At 36.2% G+C, this 21,221-nt stretch overlaps 1 protein-coding gene across 2 annotated transcripts in view; it reads left to right on the plus strand.

The window, feature by feature from the left end:
- Positions 1-172: 172 nt before the first annotated feature.
- WDPCP (WD repeat containing planar cell polarity effector) overlaps positions 173-21,221 on the plus strand; it is a 389,996-nt gene continuing 368,947 nt past the window's right edge. Inside the window, exon 1 of one of the 2 annotated variants that reach the window (XR_005785465.1) lies at positions 173-481. The gene's annotated coding sequence lies outside the window, so the exon portion shown is untranslated. The remainder of the gene's footprint in view (positions 482-21,221) is intronic. The other variant, XM_040458282.1, reaches the window with a different exon arrangement.

Raw genomic sequence — 21,221 nt, forward strand, 5'->3', positions numbered from 1 at the left:
TGATTGGAAGACAGCGATGAGCAGAAGATTTGTGCTTAAGGGAAAGGACCTGCCTGATGGCGCCCAGCAATTGGTGGGAGGGGAGGCATGTGGAACTTGAGGGAGGAGATACAGATCTGTTAGCTACATCCCCCGTACGTACGCATCTGAGGCTTATTTTATTCCCAAGGGTAAATGTGTGAAGCAAAGAGACCTTCCGCTGCGTAAATCGGATTGACCCGGAAACAAAATGTTTTTAAAAACTATTTGCACCCTGGAGGGGCGGGCTGAATTGACGTGTCGCGAAGACTGGAAGGCTTCGCAGGTTGCTAAGCGACGAGGCGGGAGAGCGCGCGCACGCACGGGCCGCTGGGGAGTACTTGAGGGGATTGTGGCTGCCGCAGCTCCGAAACGCTGGAGACAGAGCTAGCGTGCGTGGCCAGCACGGTCTCCTTCCTTACTTGCCAGGGGACGCTCCTCTGTGGCCGTGTCGGGTGACGAGGTGAGCAGTTTGTGGGGACGCTCCTTTGAGGTGGCCAGGGGCCGCACGTCTGCCCTACTCCAGAGGCTGGTGAGCCAGGGCCCGAGGGCTAGAGGTTTTCTGTTAACCTGAGGGTCCAGAATGCCGGGTAGGCGCCGGCCTGCTTTGCTTTTATCTACCCGGGCGCTTGCCTACTGGGCAGTGCCCGCGAGCTCGCCGGTGCCTCAGCGCTGAGTGTTAGGGCAGCAGCGTTCTGGAGGGCGTAGTGTCCTGAAGTTCGCGCCCCCTCCCCTGTGTATGATACAGCTCTTTTAAAGTTAAATAAAAAGTAGTGCTTGTCTTGTAGGATGTGAGCCCTTCCTCTCCTGGAGTTCACAGTTCACGGATCTTTTTCTCTAAGTCCTTGTGAATGTCGACTTTTGCCTATTTTTTGAAAACTGGCCTCTGTATAAGCCATCTTGACCTTTGAATTACGCCAAACCTGAATTTCTAAGGGACATGTAGTACTTGAATGGGAGACACTAGTTGTTTCAGGCAGTGTCTCGGCTGGTGTACAACTGGGATGTTTTGATTTAAAATTAATGCTGCCCAAGAGAATTGTTGTGCTCCCTGAAACCTTGTTTGATGTGGCTAGGGAAAGGAAGATGTGGTGCTCTGGAATGACGTATATGTAAAGAAAATGAATGCAGTATCTATATTAGATAACGTTGCTCTAACTTCTAGTTTTTCTCTATCACTGGTGATTGAATGCCAAGTGGTATCTTTCAGTTTTACTCTCTTCATTTTGGAGGGTTTGCTATTGTAGGAAAGAACTATAGCATTTTACTTTCCAGTTTGCTTTATCAGTATTACTTATCATAACTGAATGGTTCTCTCTTCTTTGAATCACTTTATTCACTTGTTATTCATATAACATACTTTCCTGGTTTTCCTTTTATGTCACTGGTTGTCTCTTCTTAGGTTTCTTTGCATGTTTTTTGCCTTTGACTTCTTAACATTGCAGTGCCTTTGCTCTTCTATCTACAGTTAATCCCTAAGTGATCTACGTCCTGAGTTGCATGGTTACAAATGTCAAATGCGTAGTTACTTCTGTGTCAAAAGATTCCCAAGTTGGTGTTTTGTCCTGAATTCCAGATTCTATGTTGAACTGCTTACTCGTTATTTCCACTTGATTTCCTAATCATGTCACTATTTTCCACTATTTTACAGTGTAAAATAGTGCTATTTTACAGCATCATTTTCACTATTTTACAGTGTTTTCTACTGAGCAATTGTATATGGAGGTTAAAACACCAAGCCCTTTGATATAGATAAAATGACCTTGGATTTCTCTAGTTCTAAGATGTTGGTTGTGAATTGGATTATGAGATTTCAAATGGTAGAGTAGTAAAGAGCTGGGATTGGTTAGATGAAAACTGGTGTGGGGCGCTTGGGTGGCTCAGTCGGTGAAGTGTCCAACTTCTGCTCAGGTCATGATCTCATGGTTTGTGGGTTCGGGCCCCACATAAGGCTCTGCACTGATGGTGTAGAGCTTGTTTAGGATTCTCTCTCTCCCTCTGTCTCTGCCCCTAACCCCCCTTGTGCTCACTCAAAATAAACAAACTTAAAAAAAAAATTGGCCAGGAAAATGTAGGGCAAGGGTTTTAGGATATGGCACCCTATTAAGCTCTGAGAATTCAGAGATTAATATGATACAATTGCTGCCTTTTTGGAGCCCCCATAATAGCAGGGAATACAATTATGTAAATGACAACGTGGTGTGGCCTAGTTAGTGATAAAGAGTTAGCAACTATGGGGTGCCAGGACTTCACAAAGGAGGTGCTACCTGAATGAAGGCAAATGGACGTTTTTGCCAGGCAGCTAAGATAAGAGGTAGAACCACATTTACTGTTTTATAGGTAGGGTTTTGGTTTGGTGGTAAGAGAGCTGCTTTAAGTTCCTGATTTTTTTTTTTTTTTAACCGAGGCTCCAGAAATGTGTTACCCAAGACTATAGCTGTGAATCACGCAGCTATTAAATTTAAATTAGTTAAAATTAAATATAAAATTAAAAGTCCAGTTCCTTAGTCACACTAGTTAGATTTCAAGTGTCCAAAAGCCACTTGGGACAGAATATTGAACATTTTCATTATCACAGGAAGTTCTTTTGCACAGCTGTTGGAAGTTAGTGGAAGCAAGGCATCACCCAGAACAGGAACAGCTGCAACATATCTTTGTGGGTTGTTTCTTTTGCCCCTGAGTGTAGAATGGAGTGCATAGCTGTCTGTGCTACTGACTGCACAGGAAGTGTACTGTCAGAGGCAAGAAACTCAATTCTGGTCTTAACCATCGCCTTTCTATTTTGGAAGAACTTCAACAGTCTTGGTGTGTGTCTGTTTGAAAGAATGTTTCCAAACACTGCATTGTCCTGGAGCTTGAAGGGACTTAGCAAGCCCACAGAAGGGGTTGAGAAAGCATTGTCATTGTCTTGATGACACCAAACAACATCTGCCTGCTGCTCTTTACTATTTTAGAATGCCTGTGTTCCTGCCACATTCTGAGTAGATGGAAGAGTACCTCCCACATATGGAAGTATGAAATAGATTGGCAGGTTCAGACCCCACCAATAATGGGGGTTAGGAGAGAAAGGAGCCCAGTTGGGATATCTTTATACTTTAATGTGTACAACAAGTGCATGTTCATACATGCTTTTAATGAATTGTCATATGTTTTGTTTGGATATATTTGTTTTCTAGGACTTAGGTCTTTTATGAGTTTTTCCTATTACATGTCCAGCTGGTTTTATAATTTTTTATATTTTCAGATTGGGTTAAACAAACATGCTTTTCGTAAATCAAATTTTACAATACTTGTGAAATTTCTAAGGAAGGAGAAAGAAGAGAGACATCACTGGACAGTGGCTTGAGGGTGCTTTAAATGTATGGGTAGGTGGAGAAAATATTGGGAATTCATTTTATTTGTTCAACTGTACTCATCACCCAGTTTAACAAAGAATATTACCAATCCCTTCCCAGAGATCATGTGCTTCCCAGAGGTCATGTGCTGACACACATGCACACTCTTGAGTATATAGGTATATTTTGTAGTTATAAAAAGGAAGTTTTTTTATTTAAAAAAATCAACTAATGCCTTTTCTTTTTGAAGTTTATGTATACATTTTGATAGAGAGAGCGTGTGTGAGTTGGGGAGGGGCAGAAGGAGAGGGAGAGAGAGAGAGAGTCGCAGGCAGGCTCCACACTGTCAGTGCAGAGCCTGATGCAGGGCTTGAACTCATGAACCATGAGATTATGACTTGAGCTAAATCAAGTTGGATGCTTAACTGACTGAGCCACTCAGGTGCCCCAAATAATGCTTTTTCTTATCCTGTACTAACTAGAGATTATGAAATCGTGTCTTATGTTACTGCTAATAGCTTTACATGTAAAAAAAAAAAATGTAAGCACAGACATATCTACATTTTGTCATAAATATGTCCAAAGACATATACTTATGCCTATGTTTGAAGAAATTAAGACATACAAAAAGACTGCAATGGATCAGTTTATGACTCATAAGAGATAGGAAAGAGTGGGAAGAGCTAGGCCTTGGACAGTATGTTGAAGTATGGGCAGAGCAGGGACAGGAGAGTAGGCCAAAAAGAAAACAATTGAATGTGAAGAATTAACATATTGAAGTGAAGGTTAAATGGGAGGAAAAAAATAACATATTAATTTGCATTTTATGTCTTTTTTTAAAAGTTTTTTTTAATGTTTGTTTATTTTTGAGAGAGAGAGAGAGAGAGAGAGCGCGTGCGCGAGCCAGAATGTGAGTGGGGGTGGGGCAGAAAGAGTGAGACACAGGATCTGAAGCAGACTCCAGGCTCTAAGCTGTCAGCACAGAGCCTGACTTGGGGCTCGAACTGACAGACTGTGAGATCATGACCTGAACTAAAGTCATATGCTTAACCGACTGAGCCAGCTGGGTGCCCCTTATGTCTTGTACTTTAGCCAGTCTTCTTGCTGTTGCTAAAACATGTCCTTTGGAGCTGAGAGGTAGTAAATTGCTAACTGACGCACCCCTATACCCACACCTAATTTCTACAATTGTTAAGTGTTTTTTTTTATATTTACTTTATCATGTTTCTATACATCTCTTCATGTGAAGTCTTTTTTGATTCCTCAGTCTGATCACTCTTTGTTTTAAATTTTGAATTTAAAAATTATCTGCAAAACTAATCAATGGTGGGGAAAAAATTCACCAACAGTGGTTCCCTCTAAGTGGGAGTTGGGGTGGAGATTGACTGCAAATGGGCAAGAAGGAACTTTTTAGGTGACAGTAATTTGCTATATCTTGATGAGGATGTGGATTAGAGAGGCGTAGACATTTGCAAAAATCTGCAAGTGAAACATTTAAGATTTGTACATTTCATATTTGTAAATTTTCTCTTAAAAACTGTAAAAATTATTAAGCTCTAGCTAATGATAGTTATGCTGAAATATTTAGGGATGAAACATACTTATGTCTGCAGCTTTCTTTGAAATGCATCAGGGATGCCTGGCTGGCTCAGCCTGTGGAGCACGTGACTCATGATCTCAGGGTTGTGAGTTCAAGCCCCACATTGGGCATAAAGATTACTTGAAAATAAAACCTTTTAAAAAATTAAAAAAAATATAAGATGGATTGATGGATATATAGGGGGATGAATAGTTATGTCCATACAAAGTTATAATATAGATAAAGCAAATATAGTTACAGGAAATTCTGTATAGTAAAATGTTAATTTTAGAATTTAGGTGGTAGTCACTGTGCAATGCTCTCAACTTTTCTGTATTAGACTGATGCTTTCTCTGAGTTTAGAGACTCTTATACATCAATGTATGCCTCATAGAGCACAAAATGATGTCTTCCTCAAAATCGGTATAAGAGAAATGTCTTCAAAATTGCTATTGTGGAATCTTGAAGACTAACAATCTTGGCCTAATGAACCCAATCAGTTTCAAACTTTTCTAGCCAAGCAGAAATTTTGTAAATGCAAATTATATTGGAGAATGATTAGAAGTTGTTGTAGAGTACTGAGCATATCTGAAATTTCACAGATGTTATTTGACACTTTAATAAAAATTTATATATTACCAAGTTTTGGTAAATAGCTTATTCACTTGTATACCAACTCATTTAGCTAAATTATCAGGCTTAACCTATAGGCAGAATTAAGAACAGTTTCTTTTTTTTTTTTAATTTTTTTTTTAACGTTTATTTATTTTTGAGACAGAGAGAGACAGAGTATGAACAGGGGAGGGGCAGAGAGAGAGGGAGACACAGAATCTGAAACAGGCTCCAGGCTCTGAGCTGTCAGCACAGAGCCTGACGCGGGGCTCGAACTCACGGACCGTGAGATCATGACCTGAGCCGAAGTCAGACGCTCAACCTACCAAGCCACCCAGGCGCCCCTTAAGAACAGTTTCAATTATAAAATATACATGTAGCAAAATTATTTTTTTATTTCAGTATGATGTATTTATTGTCTAGTATGCTTGGTTTGCCTGTGGAATATAGTTGGCTCCATCTAAATGAAACTACTGAGGTCTGTAGATGGAGGCCCAGAAAATGGGCATGTATTATTCTTACTGGTTTATGTTACACGATGCTTATTTTAAGATAGGAAGTTGTAAACTGTCCCCAAAAGATGGGATTGACTGGGTAAGGCTGGCTGTCCATAGCCTTGTTTCTAAATCTAAGACCTCTGTTTCCTTTTTACATTTCAGTGCCTTAATTCCCAAGTCTGGTTTTGTAATACCCTCTTATATTTGGCGAAGTTCAATTTTAAAGAATCGTGGTACATAGGAATTTAGTTATAGTTCAATTTAATATATAGCCCCTAGAAATGAATCAAGTTTTTATGACTTGCAGCTGAGATTTTTCATGTTATGTCTTAGTTGGTCTGTCCAGTTCATATAAAAAGGACTCAAAATTAAGGGAGGTGTTATTTTTTTATAGGCCCCCATAAATTTAATCATATTGTTTTACATTTTACAAAAATCAGATAGTGAATATGTATATTACATATGTATCATCCTGAAGTAGAGTATTATCCTCAGTTTAAGAAACTCAATTTCAAAAGTTGTGAATTTGTTCAGATTCTTCTAGCCATATCTAGAAAAGGTCTTCTTACATTAAGAAAGCAAACTACATATCCCCTCATACATTTAAAAATTAACATCTAAAATGTGTGATGTTTATACAATTATAAAAATTGTAATTTCCAATGTATTATGAATATTGAATTAAAAAAAAAAACAACTGTTAGATCATTCTTTAAAAAACATGCAGCGGGTGGGTACCTGAGTGGCTCAGTGGGTTGAGTGTCTGCCTTTTGATTTTGGCTCAGGTCATGATCTCATGCTTTGTGAGATCAAGCCTCTTGCTTGGGATTCTCTCTCTCTCCCTTTCTCTCTACCCCTCCCTTGCTCTCTCTCCCTCTCTCTCTCTCAAAATAAATAAACTTAAAAAAAATGCAGTGGAATGTTAATATCTTCCTACCATTGTCCTTTTAAAAAAAATAGGTAAATATGTCTTCTTTGACAGTCAAAAGGTGAGGTTTCTATACATTGCTAATCTCAAACTTCCAATTTTATCTTACTTTAACGTAGTTTAATGCTAAAAAAGTCTTTTATGAGCGTGTTATCATAGTTTTTTATGACAAAAATATGAATATAAATTGAATCTAAATTTTTAAAAAATTTATCACTTATGGCTGTTGGTATAATAAACTTGTCATCACAGTTCTTAATCGCACACAGTGTATCAAAACAAATGTTGCAAATTTAGATACTTATTAAAAATTAAAAGTATAAATTTAATGGGTGTATCTCAATGGATGGGACTTTTTCTCCCCTGATTAGTTTATATATATGTGGATGATTATTACTTGTGTTTAGAATGAGATTGGATTCAGTTTCAAATTTATTACCGTTTTCCAGAGTTATAGTTGTAAGTGCTTAGAAACCTTACTCACATAAATAAGAAGATGAGAATTCTTAGAACTCCTTCTATGTCGTTTGCAAAACAAAGTTGCGTAGAGGCCTGTAATCAGAAATTGTTTTCAGTGATCTAACTCATTTGGGCCTTTTCTTCAATTTGTCTGAAAACAGAAAATTGAAAACTACCTGACTTTCAAAAATATTTATTACTTATTCAGAGCTTTACTAAAATTTGCCTAATGTTATACAGTCCCTCTTTGATTTAGAGTTACCTTGATTAATTCAATATGCTCTGAAAGTGTTAGGAAAAATTGAAATAGAATTTTATTAACACCTTCCCCGAACAATATTTGTAATTAAATGCTTTCATCTTACCATATTCCTTAAATATGTTTTTGTCAAAGCCTTGAGGTGGTTTATTTGCTCATTGAATTTTCAGTTTTGGATAAAATATTGCCGTATAATCTAATTGTTGAAACCCAGTCAAATAAGATTGACTTTTAATAAAAGTATGACTTCATTTTGAATTAAATTAATGCCCATTAATACCGATTTTGAAAAATACTATAAAAACCACTGAGAAATAAATTGTGGCATGCCTTTGGAAGAGATTATTAAACCAATAAAGTCAAAGTTAAAATGATGCAGAGGTGAAATATGGTTTAAAATAACTGATTAAAGTGATGATAATGCTGTTCCTAATTGTTTAATTTATAATAAAGTGACATAAAGTAGATCTAAAAATATAAATTATTTATGAATTGAGGAATATGATAAATGGTGTCATATTCCTTCGGCATATGGGTATCAAACTCAAAGCTTTTGAGCTGCAGAGAACTTAAGAATCATATATACAAGTTAGAAGTAAATACGTAAATTTTGATAGACTTTTTATACTTTAACCAATCATTTCACAGTCAAACTTTGCCTAATCTCATGATTTCTATTCTTGATTTATAGTGAATTTTCAAAGGGAGAGTTTTCATAACCAGAAATCTCATGCAGTCCTATAGCAGAATAGGACATCGTCATACTCCAAGGAGGCCACAGACATGTGTGCCCCCCTCCCCCCTTCCAGTTCAGATACATACAATCACAGTCAACTGACTGGTGGTTCATGGCCTTGTTCTCTTTATAGTTCCTTGTTAGATTAACGAACACATTAGCACTGATTAGTTCATAAGTTACCTTTCACAGGTAATGCAGTATGTTACAAGAGAGGATTTTTGTTCTGGTGGGCATATTAGCATATTTCCAATTATACTAATAATAAGGTTGTCTTCTCTGCCTTCTTAGAGAATCAACTCTGGTAATAATTAATGTCAAGTAGTACAAATGTCATTGCAATTCATTGTGAGTTTGAATCTCCAGGTGGTTTCTGAATCATTCGCTTTTGTTAAGGCAACAAACAATAGAGCATTAATCTATTATGCTGGATTTGGAGATGTTTTTAACATTTTTTTCCAGTTCAGCATTATTTAGGTAATGTTTAATTAAAATTACAGAAAATATTTAAAATACCATTCTAACAACATCCAACAGAGCTATTGAAGGAGTATTAAGTTTCAAATCCTTAAAATTGAATGTTGGCTCTTGATACTCTAGGTATTTTGGAGCTTACAAGATTTTACACTTACACAGTAAGAAATTAACCTCATTAATTTTACTTATAGCATATATAAAATTGGTATGATTCTGGTTAAAAATCATTCATTTTGATGTTTTCTTTAATGAACAATAATTAAAGCTCTTTATGTAACAATTTTGTTATAATCTGATTGTGTTTCATTGAAACCAGCAAAGTAATTTTTAGAAATCTTAAGGTGCCTTTGCTGTTTTAAGTATCCGCACATTTAGAAATATGTGTTTTGCATAGCATCCATGCAATTGATAAAGAGCCATTGTAGATTATAGTGTGATTAAAAACAGGATCTCTTAAAAAGCAAGATTAAGATTTGTAAAATAAATCAGGGATTAAATTATTATAAAGGTTTTTTTTTTTTTTTACTATGGTAAAATATGTATAAGATTTACCATCTTAGCTATTTTTAAGTATACAGTTCAGTGGTATTACATATCTTCATAATTTTTAGCAACCATCATTATCCATCCCCATAACATTTTTCATGTGTTTTTAGTTTTTTAATTTTTATTTCTGAGAGAGAGCATGCACAAGAGGGGAAGAGGGGCAGAGGGAGAGAGAGAGAAAGAGTGAGAGAGAGGGAGAGAGAGAGAATCTTCAGCAGGTTTCATGCTCAGCATGGAGCCCGATGTGGGGCTTGATTCCATGACCCTGGGATCATGAGCTGAAATCGAGTCAGATGCTCAACCAACTGAGCTACCCAAGTGCCCTACACTTTCATCTTGTAAAGCTGAAACTCTATACCTATTAAACAATAACTCTTCCATTTCTCCCTGTACCCAGCCCATGGCAACCACCATTACAATTTCTGTCTTTATAATCTTGAGTACTCCAAGCACCCCACATAAGTGGAATCATATAGCACACTAAAACCTTGGTTTGCGAGCATAATTCATTCTGGAAACTTTGTTCTGGAAACGTGTTTGTAATCAAAGCACTTGTATATCAAAGCAAATTTCCCCATAAGAAATAATGGAAACTCAAATGATTTGTTATACAATCCAAAAATATTCATATAAAAATGATTACAATACTGTAATATAATACAAAATAATAAAGGAAATACAAAATATAAAGAAAAATAAATTAACCTGCACTTACCTTTGAAAACCTTAATGGATAGTGTGCAGGAGACAGGAGAGAGGGAGGTTATTGTGTAGGATGACTTTCACTATCAGATACGGAATCATTGCTATCTACTGGATCAATGGAATCTTTTTCTTCATGGGGGCCATTATATATGCTTGCATGGATGTTGACTACAGTATGGTATTAATAAACTCTTGTCATATACTGTAATGTAACTGGCAATAAAGTAGCAGAGGAAATGGTCTATATCTGCAGGCAGCCTGACCTAGAATGAAGCAAAACATTCCTAAGGTTACTCTTGTATGGAAAAGCAAAGGACTGGCCAAAGGTGCTCTGAAGTGATAAAAAATATACTAGTGCTGGTGTGGGCACCTTCCAATGTTCTGAAAAACCACTGATTTCTGCCAAACGCCGTGGTCTGAGAGTGAGCATGGGAGATGACCATCCACAATCCCTCAGCAAGAGAGCGAAAAGAACCATTGGCTCAGTTGATCGTGGGACATTCAGCATCATATATTACCCATATTGCAAGACATTACTCGTTTTCAAGTTAAAATTTATCAGAAATGTTTGCTGTTCTTGCGGAACACTTGCAGGACAAGTTACAATCCAAGTTTTTACTGTAATTGTCTTTTGTTACTGTTTTTTTTCACTTAGTATAATGTCCTCAAGGTTCATCCATGTTGCAACATATTGCAGAATTTTCTTCTTTTTAAAGGCTAGCTAATATACCACTGTATGTGTATGTCACATTGTGCTTATCCATTCATCAGTTGATGGACCCTTGGTTTGCTTCCACGTTTTAGCTATAGTGAATAATGTTGCTATAAACATGGGTATACAAATACCTTTTTGAGATTCTGCTTTCAGTTCTTTTAGATAAATACTCAAATGGAATTGCTGGATCTTATGGTAACTCTGTTCGTAATTTTTCAAGAAACCATCGTATTGCTTTGCGTTAACAGCTGTTCCATTTTACATTCCTACCAGCATTGCATGAGGGTTCTGATTTCTCCACATCCTTCCCAAAATATATTTTCTGTTTTTTTTTTTTTTTTGATAGTAGCCATCCTAATGGGTATGAGATTATACCTTATTGTGGTTTTGATTTGCATTTCCCTAATGATTAGTGATTTGAGCATCTTTACATGTGTTTATAGACCATATATCTTCGTTGGAGAAATGTCTACTAAAGTTTTTGCCCATTTTTAAATTGGATTTTGTTTTTAAAATTTAATTTTTTAAAGTAATCTTTATACGCATTGTGGGGCTTGAACTCACAACACCAAGATTCAGTCATATGCTCTACTGATACACCTAACCAGGTGCCTGTTTGGTTTTGTTTTTGTTGAGTTGTAGAATTTATAGATTCTGGATAGTAATCTCTTACCAGACATATGATTTGCAAATATTTTCTCACATTGTGTGGGTTGACATTTACTCTATGGATAGGCTCTCTTTTTTTTTTTAGTATTTTTTTAATAAACTTTTTCAGATAATTGTGGATATTCATCATTAATACTATGTTAAAACCACACACATGGTAATTTCTCAAAGGTTATTTGCAAAATGGAACCTGAAACAATTATCATTGAATATTTCCTATTTGATTACATTAAAAATCTATGTGCTTTTCTTGTACATTGAATGGGTCAATGTGTGACTTTTTAATTTAAATATTTATTTATTTTGAGAAAGAGCGAGGGAGATTGCGAGAGAGCATGAGTGGGGGAGGGGCAGACAGAGAGGGAGAGAGAGAATCCCAAGCAGGCTCTGTGCTGTAAGCCTGGAGCCTGACGTGGGACTCAGTCCCATGGACCATGAGTTCGTGACCTGGCTGAAATCAAGAATTGGACATTTAACCAACTGAGCCGCCAGGCACCCTCAATGCATGACTTTTTAAGTAATTGTTTCATCAAGGATAGTGGTTTTTGATGTCCAAGATTTTAAAATTTTCATGTAGTCCAGTTTGTCTATTTTTTTCTTTTGTTACTTGGGCCTTTGGCATCCTATCCAAGAAATCATCACCAAATCTAATGTCATAAAGCTTTTGTCCTATGTATGATTTTAAGAATTTTATTGTCTTAGGTCTTACACTTAGGTCCTTGATCCATTTTCAGTTAATATTTGTATATGAGGTTAGGTAAGGGTCCAGCTTTATTTTTTTGCCTGTGCATATCCAGGTTTGTTGAAAAGACTCCTTACTGAGTGGTCTTAGCACCCTTGTCAAAAGTCATTTGACCATATATGTAAGAGTTTATTTCTGGACTTTCTATTCTATTCCATTGATCTATATATCTACGTAGTAGTCTATATATGCCGATACTAAAATTCCTGTAGCTTTGTAGTAAGTTTTGAAATGAAGAAGTATGAGCCCTCTAGTTTTTTTCTCTTCCTCTCTTTTTTCAATTGTTTTGGCTCTTTGCAGTCCTAGAGGTTCCATATGAATTTTAAGGTGAGTTTTACCATTTCTGCACAATATGTCATTGGGATTGCATTGAATCTGTAGACTGCTTTGGGTCGTATCGACATTTTAACTAAATTAAAGTCTTCCAGTCCATAAACATGGGATGTATTCCCATTTATTTATGTTGTCTTTAATTGCTTTTTTTTTAATGTTTATTTTTGAGAGAGAGAGAGATTGTGTGCAGGTGCATTCAGGGGAGGGGCAGAGAGAGAGGGAGACAGAGGATCTGAAGTGGGCTCTGCTCTGACTGCAGAGTTCCTGATGTGGAGCTAGAACCCACGAACCGCAGGATCATGATCTGAGTCCAAGTTGGATGCTTAACCTGCTGAGCTATCCAGGTACCCCTTGTCTTTAATTTCTTTCAGCAGTTTTTCGTAGTTTTCATTGAACAAGTCTTTCACCTTCCTGATTAAGTTAATTCCTAAGTATTTTGTTCTTTTTGATGCTGTTGTAAATGGAATTTATTTTATAATTTCTTTTTCAGATTGTTCATTGTTGGCATGCAGAAATGCAACTAGTGTTTGTTGGCTTTATGTCCTGCTACTTTATTAGTTCTGAGAGCTGTTTTGTGGATAGGGTTTTGTAAATATAAAATCATTATTTGCAAGCAGGTCATATGACTTCTTCCTTTCTCATTTGTATGCCTTTTTTTCCCCTTGCCTAATTGCTTTAAGTAGAACCTCCAGTACTGTGTTGAATAGAAATGGTGAAAGGTAGGCATGTTGCCTTGTTTCCAATCTTAGAGGAAAAGCTCTAAGATCTAAGTTTTTAAGTCTTTCACCATTAAGTATGATGTTTGCTGTGGGTTTTTCATATGTGGCTTTTATTATGTTGAGGAAGTTTCCTTTTATTTCTAATTTGTTAAGTGTTGTTATCATGAAAGGATGTTGAATTTTGTAAAATGTTATTTCTCCATCAATTGAGATGATCATGTGCTTTTTTTCCTTCATGTTGATGTGTGTATTATATTGATTGATTTTCATATGTTGAACCATCCTTACATTAATCCCACTTGGTCATGGAGTTACCTTTTTAATATGCTGCTGAATCCTGTTTGCTAGTATTTTGTTGAGGATTTTTACACCATTGTTCATAAGAAATACTGATCTATAATTTTCTCACAGTGTCTTTGTTTGGCTTTGGTATCAGTATTATGCTGGTCTTTTAGAATGAGTTAGAAAGTGTTAGCTTTTCTTCAATTTTTGGAAAAGTTTGAGAAGAATTGATTCATTTCTTTTTAAATGTTTGGTAGAATTCACCTGAGACAGCTAAGCAGCAGGATTTTTCTTTACTGGGAGATTTTTATTACTGATTCAATCTCCTTAAGAGTTATAGGTCTATTCAGATTTTCTTCATGATTTAATCTTGGTAGGCTTTGTGTTTCTATGAATTTGTTCATTTTATCTACATTATCCAATTTTTTGGCATACAGTTGTTCATAGTAGTTTCTTGTAATACTTTTAATTTCTGTAGAATCAGTAGTAATGTCCTCCCTTCCATTCTGATTTTGAGTAAGTTGAATCTTCTCTCCTTTTTTTCTTGGTCCATCTAGCTAAAAGTATGTTAATTTGGTCAATCTATTCAAAGAATCAACTTTTTGTTTCATTGATTTTCTCTATTGCCTTTCTATTCTTTATTCATTTATCTCTAATCTTTATTATTTCCTTCCTTTTGTGAGCTTTGGGTTTAGTTTTGTTCTCCTTTTTCTGGTTTCTTAAGTTGTAAACTTAGATTGTTAATTTTTAAAATCTTGTTTAATCTTTTTTTTTTTTTTTTAACGTAAGCATGTATAGCTCTAATTTCCCCCTTAGCACTGCTTTGGTACATTCCATAATTTTTGGTATTTGGTGTTTTTATTTATTTCTAAGGATTTTCTAATTTCTATTGTGATTTCTTTTTTTTTAATTTTAATGTTCGTTTTTGAGAGAGAGAGACAGAGAGTGCGTGGGGGAGGGGCAGAGAGAGGGAGACACAGAATCCAAAGCAGGCTTCAGGCTCTGAGCCTGATGCAGGGCTCAAACCCACAAACTGTGAGATCATGACCTGAGCCGAAGTCGGATGTTTAACCGACTGAGCCACCCAGGCGCCCCTTGTGATTTCTTTTTTGAAATATTAGTTGTTTAAAAGTATATTAATTTCCATAATTTTGTGAATATTCTAGTTTGATTTTTGTTTTTGATTTCTAACTTCATTTTGTTGTGGCCAGAGAACATAGTTTGTATGATATCTTTTTAAACATATTGATACTTAATCTGTGGCATAATATATGTTATATCCTGGAAAATGTCCCACATGCACTGGAGAAGGATGTGTGTGCCATTGTTTTTGGGTGGAGTGTTCTGTAATATGTCTGTTAGATTTAGTTTGGTTTATTGTATTAAGTGGTCTGCCCAGTGCAGTGGTTCTATCCATTGTTTGTGAGTTGAGTATTGTATTTCTCCCTTAAACTCTGTCAGTTTTTGCTTCATATATTTTGAATGTCATTAAATGTATAAATATTTGTAATGTTACATCTTTTTGCTATATTGAAGCTTTTATTAATAATATACAATGTCCTTCTTTGTCTCTTACCTTTTTGGATTTAAAGTCTGTTTTGCGTGATTTAATATAGCCACCCTGCTCTCTCTTGGTTGCTGTTTGCATAGAATCTTTTTTTCATTCTTTCACTTTCTGTCACTTGTTTGTGTCTTTGGGTCTTAAGTGGGTCTCCTGAAGACAGGATACAATTGGGACATATATTTTTATTCATTCTTTTATTCTCTGTCTTTTCTTTGGAAAGTTTAATACACTTACACATGAAGTAGTAACTGATAAAGAGGGACTTTTGTCCCTCTGTATGTCTTCAGTATTTTTGTCCCTCACTTCCTGAATTGTTCTTTTATGTTTAGTTGATTTTTTTTTTTTTTTTTGGTAGGGAAATGTTAAATTCCTTTTTCATTTTCTTTTGTGTATATTGTATAGTTAATTTCTTTGTGATTACCATGGGGAATGTATTTCACATCCCAAGGTCATAACACTGTAATTTGAATTTATAACTAGCTTAACTCTAGTAACATACAAAAACTTTACAGTTCTAGCTCCATCCTTTTGGTTGTTGATGTCACATTGTGTGATCTCAAATATAAACAATTCTTGTAAATGCATTAGTATCCTAAATTATATAGAAAACAAGGTTTGGAGTTACAAACCTAAGTTATAGTAATAATAGCTTTTATACTAATTCAGTATTTTTTTCCCTTTTAAATGTATTAGTCATTTAAATCATGCAGAAAACAAAAAGTGCAGTTACAGACCATTGTTACATATACCAGCTTTTATAATTGTTCAAGTATTTACCTTTATGGATATCTTTTTTCCCCCATATGGCTTTAAATTACCATCTAGTGTCTTTTCATTTCACTTGCAGGATTCCCTTGAACCTTTATGCATGGCTGGTCTAGTGGTCATGAATACCCTCAATTTTGTTTGGGAATATCTTAATTTCTCTTTCACTTTTGAAGGACAGTTTTGCCAGATATTGGATTCTTGGTTGTCAATTTTTTTTTTCGTTAGCACTTTGAATATATTTGCCCACTATGTTGTAGCCTCCAAAGTTTCTGGTGAGAAATCTGTATGTAATCTTATGGAGGATTCCTTGGATGTGATGACTCGCTCTCTTTTGCTTTCAAGATTCTCTGTCTTTTCAAAGTTTGATTATAATGTATGTCTGTGTGGGTCTTTGAATTCATCTTACTTGGAGTTTGTTGAACTTCCTGGAAGTGTATTTCATGTCTTTTTTCAAATTTGGGAAGTTTTTGGCTATTATTTCTTCAATTATTCTCTTTCCTTCTTTTCTCCTTATCTTCTGCTTCTGGGATTCCTATGATGCATATGTTGGATTGATTGATGGTATCCCATAGGTCCTTTAGGCTCTGTTCACTTTTCTTCAATTTTTTTTTCTTTTTGTTTCTGAGGCCTCAGTAATTTCTATTGTTCTATTTTCAAGTTCACTGATTCTTTTTTCTTTATATTCAGGTCGGCCTTTGAATCTGTCTAGTGGATTTTTCATTGCAGTTACTGTACTTTTCAGGTCCATAACTTAATTTTGGTTTGTTTTAGGTTTTCTATGTCTTTTTTTTTTGGTATTTCCATTTTGTTCCCCCCGCCCTTTTTTTTTTTAAAACTTTCTCTACATCTTTCTTTGGTTCTTTGGGCATATTTAAGACCATTGTTTTGAAGTTTTTTGTGTAGTATATTTGCCAATAGGTCTTTCAGGGACAGTTTCTCTTAGTTGTTTCTATTGAATGGGCTATACTTTCCTGTTTCTTTGTATGGCTTGTGATTTCTTGTTTAATACTAGACATTTGCAACTAATAATGTGGTAACTCTGGAAATTGAATTCTCTGCTTTTCCCAGAGTTTGCTGTTGTTGTTTAAAATGTAGGCTGTTTCTGTACTGAGGATCAGACTGAGGTATAGACCTAATGTCTGCTCAGGTCTTTTCTGAGCCTTTCTCTGGGCATTCATGGTCACTTTCTAATTTTCCTTGTATATGTAGTAATTTTGATGTTCTATTCTTAAATGTCTGGCTCCCAAAAGAGTTTGAAAAAGCAGAAAAATGAAGAGGGGGGAAAATGGGCATTGGTCTTTTAAATCCTTTGGAAATCACTTCAGCATTGGGGAAGGGGCTTGCAACAATGAAGGGAGGTGCAACAAGAATGGGTGTCTGCCTCTTTGTACTTTTGTGAGAAGAAGCAGTAATCAGTTATCAGTTTTTGGAGGACAGAATTGTTGTTGTTGTTGTTGTTGTTGTTGTTGTTGTTGTTGTTGTTTTAACTCCACCTGTCTCCAGGAAGCTGTGTACAAGCTGCTCCAGGAGCACACATACAGCTGGCTGCCACATGGCTAAGACTAGAGGATTGGGTAGCTGCTACTGTGCAGAAAGTTGAGATGGACTGAAGCTAACAAAACTGCTCATTCAGATCTTCTGAAAGCTGCAAACTTGTATCTGACTCCAGACATCCAAAACAGTTACATGAGACAGATTCTGCCAGTGTAATTGTTGCGGAAGTAGGGAGATAGTTCTGGTGTTTCCTACTCCACCATCTTCCCAGAATCCTCTCCGCATACTTTTAAATTGAAGGATTATACTGATCTGAATAGTTACTAGTTGACTAATAGTTACTAGTTAAAGTTTGGATTGTATTCTTTTTTTTTAAATGCAAGAATAATATTAACTATCTTGGAAATTATTTGGTTTAGGTGACATGCAAAACATTTTTTGCAAATACTCTCAAATAGCTTCTACAGTGAATACAGAGTATTTTAAAAATTATTATTACATTCACTTCAGTGGGTCTTAAACATAGGAATTCCAAAATCAAATTTAGTCATGAAAGAAAAAAAAGTTCTTGTAATTTAATTTAAAGTTGTAGTCACAATTGGAAATGCTTTATTACTAATTTTTTAAAAAATATTTTATACACACATAATTTATACACATCCCAGCATATTTAACTATAAAATATTTGACTAGATTTTCAGGAATGGTGAAGTACAGGGTATCTTAACAGGATGAAAGTTACAGTCATGTGATTATCATATAACCAAGTTGCTATGAGAAGTCAAGAGGTAGAATTGACTGGAATTAGTTGCTAGAACCTCCTCTTGTAACTTCATGTAAAACAAGGTAAAATATTATCCATCCACTTTTTGATAAGTGGTTGTTTCCAGGACTATGAGATTTTTTCTTTTAAGTAGATGGAAGGGAATTTATTTGTTTTAACAATACTGCTAGCTATGTGATCTTGAACAAGTTTCTTGGTCTCTATAAGCCTCAGTTTATCAATGAAGAGGGGATCATAGCACAAGAATGACCATAAAACCTGGAAACATCATGTAGCAACTCCTATAGCTATTCCTTTTGATCTGGAGATGTATAGGAATGTTCATAAGCAGTTTCTAAGAGCAAAACCCTAAGCGCCCATTTGTCCATCAGTAGGAGAATGGATGAATATATTGAAAATGAATGGACCATAACTATATACACCAATATGGATGGATATCAAAAATGCAATGTCGAGTGAAAAAAGCAAATCACATAATATATAGAGTATGATCCTATTTTTATGAAATTTAAAAATATGTAAAAATCCTATTTAGGGTTTCATACACATCTAGTAAAGCCATATAGAATAGCAGAGGAATGATTAATTCAGAAGTGAGTTCTTTGGTGGAGAGTACAAGAGGGTGCAGTAAGGTCTTTATTTTTTTTTTAATTAAACATTTTTTTTTTTACTGTTTATTTATTTTAGAGACAGAGCACAAGTGGGGTTGGGGCAGAGAGAGAAGGAGACAGAATCCTAAACAAGCTCCAGGCTCTGCTAAACAAGCTCCAGGCTCTGAGCTGTCAGCACAGAGCCCATCGCAGGGCTCGAACCCATGAACTATGAGGTCATAACCTGGGCTGAAGTCGGAAACTCAACTGACTGAGCCACCCAGGCACCCCATAAGGTCTTTAAATATTGGTAATCTTCTGCTTCTTAAGATGTGTGGGTACATGGGAATTTAATTTATGCATTTGTATGTTTTTAATATATATTTATTACTATTTAAAATATATCTCTGATCACACTTGTTTGATATTTTATAAAAAAAATACATAGCGCTTAGAGTTTTATTTTTTATCATGGAATAGCACCTTTGAAAAAGATTTATGTCTCGGGGCGCCTGGGTGGCGCAGTCGGTTAAGCGTCCGACTTCAGCCAGGTCACCATCTCGCGGTCCGTGAGTTCGAGCCCCGCGTCAGGCTCTGGGCTGATAGCTCAGAGCCTGGAGCCTGTTTCCGATTCTGTGTCTCCCTCTCTCTCTGCCCCTCCCCCGTTCATGCTCTGTCTCTCTCTGTCCCAAAAATAAATAAACGTTGAAAAAAAAAATTAAAAAAAGAAAAAGATTTATGTCTCTCATTAATTTTCTATCCTAATAGAAAAATTTACATTTTTGTAAATCCCATTTAAGTTTTCAAGGTTACATTTATTTTTTTCTAAATTTTTTAATGTTTATTTTTGAGAGAGAAAGACAGAGCATGGGTCGGGGAGGGGCAGAGGGCAAGGGAGACACAGAATCTGAAGCAGGCTCCAGGCTTTGAGCTGTCAGCTCGCAGCCCAATGCAGGGCTCAAACTCATGAACCGTGAGATCATGACTTGAGCTGAAGTTGGGTGCATAACCAACTGCACCACCCAGGTGTTCCCCGCAAGGTTAGACATAAATTTATCATCTTGCTATTTGTTTTCTGTTTGTTCCATGTGTTTGTTCTTTCTTTCCTCCTTTTCTTCCTTCTTTTTGATTTGTTGAAATTTTTTTATAATTCAATTTTATCTTTTTTGTTGGCTTATTAGTTGTAACAGTTTTCTTAATTTCATGATGGCTTTGGGGTTAATAGCATACATCGTTTTCTCATGTCTGTCTTCAAGTGGTATTATAGCACTTCACAAGAACATTCAATAAGTTACTTGGATTTTTCCTTCCTTCCTTTTGTGTGATAGTTGTTATATATTTTATTTCTGCTTAAGTTTGAGCCACATACTACATTGTTATTTTTATTTAAATGGTCAATTACCTTTTTTTTTTTTTTAATTTTTTTTCAACGTTTATTTATTTTTGGGACAGAGAGAGACAGAGCATGAACGGGGGTGGGACAGAGAGAGAGGGAGACACAGAATCGGAAACAGGCTCCAGGCTCTGAGCCATCAGCCCAGACCCCGACGCGGGGCTCGAACTCACGGACTGCGAGATCGTGACCTGGCTGAAGTCGGACGCTTAACCGACTGCACCACCCAGGCGCCCCAAGGTCAATTACCTTTTAAGGAGATTTAAATAATGAGAAAAAAATCAAATATTTACTCATGTAACTGTTTTTAGTACTTTCATTGTATACATCCATATTTCTTCTATGGTGTAATTTTTTTTTCTGCCTAAGGAATTTTCTTTTTAAAATATTTATTATAGGGGAGCCTGTGTGATTCTGTTGGTTGAGCATCCGACTTCGGCTCAGGTCATGATCTCGTGGTCTGTGAGTTCGAGCCCCGCGTCAGGCTCTGTGCTGACAGCTCAGAGCCTGGAGCCTGCTTCGGATTCTGTGGCTCCGTCTCTCTCTGCCCCTCCCCCGCTCATGCTCTGTCTGTCTCTCTGTCAAAAATAAATAAACATTACAAAATTTTTAAATATTTATTATAGCAGAGACTGGACGGTGAAAAATGTTCTTAGTTTTATATGTATGAAAAAGTCTTTATCTTTTATTTTGAAAGATATTTTCACTGTGTATAAAATTCTAGGTTGACAATTTTTTCTTTTAGTGCTTGAGAGATGGTGGTCCACTACCTTTTTCATTTGCCTTATTTTTTTTTTTTTAATTTTTTTTTCAACGTTTTTATTTATTTTTGGGACAGAGAGAGACAGAGCACGAACGGGGGAGGGGCAGAGAGAGAGGGAGACACAGAATCGGAAACAGGCTCCAGGCTCCGAGCCATCAGCCCAGAGCCTGACGCGGGGCTCGAACTCACGGACCGCGAGATGGTGACCTGGCTGAAGTCGGACGCTCAACTGACTGCACCACCCAGGCGCCCCT

This window comes from Herpailurus yagouaroundi, unplaced genomic scaffold (assembly GCF_014898765.1).
Source record: "Herpailurus yagouaroundi ecotype Mexico unplaced genomic scaffold, PumYag 221, whole genome shotgun sequence".
Classification (NCBI taxonomy): Eukaryota; Metazoa; Chordata; class Mammalia; order Carnivora; family Felidae; genus Herpailurus; species Herpailurus yagouaroundi.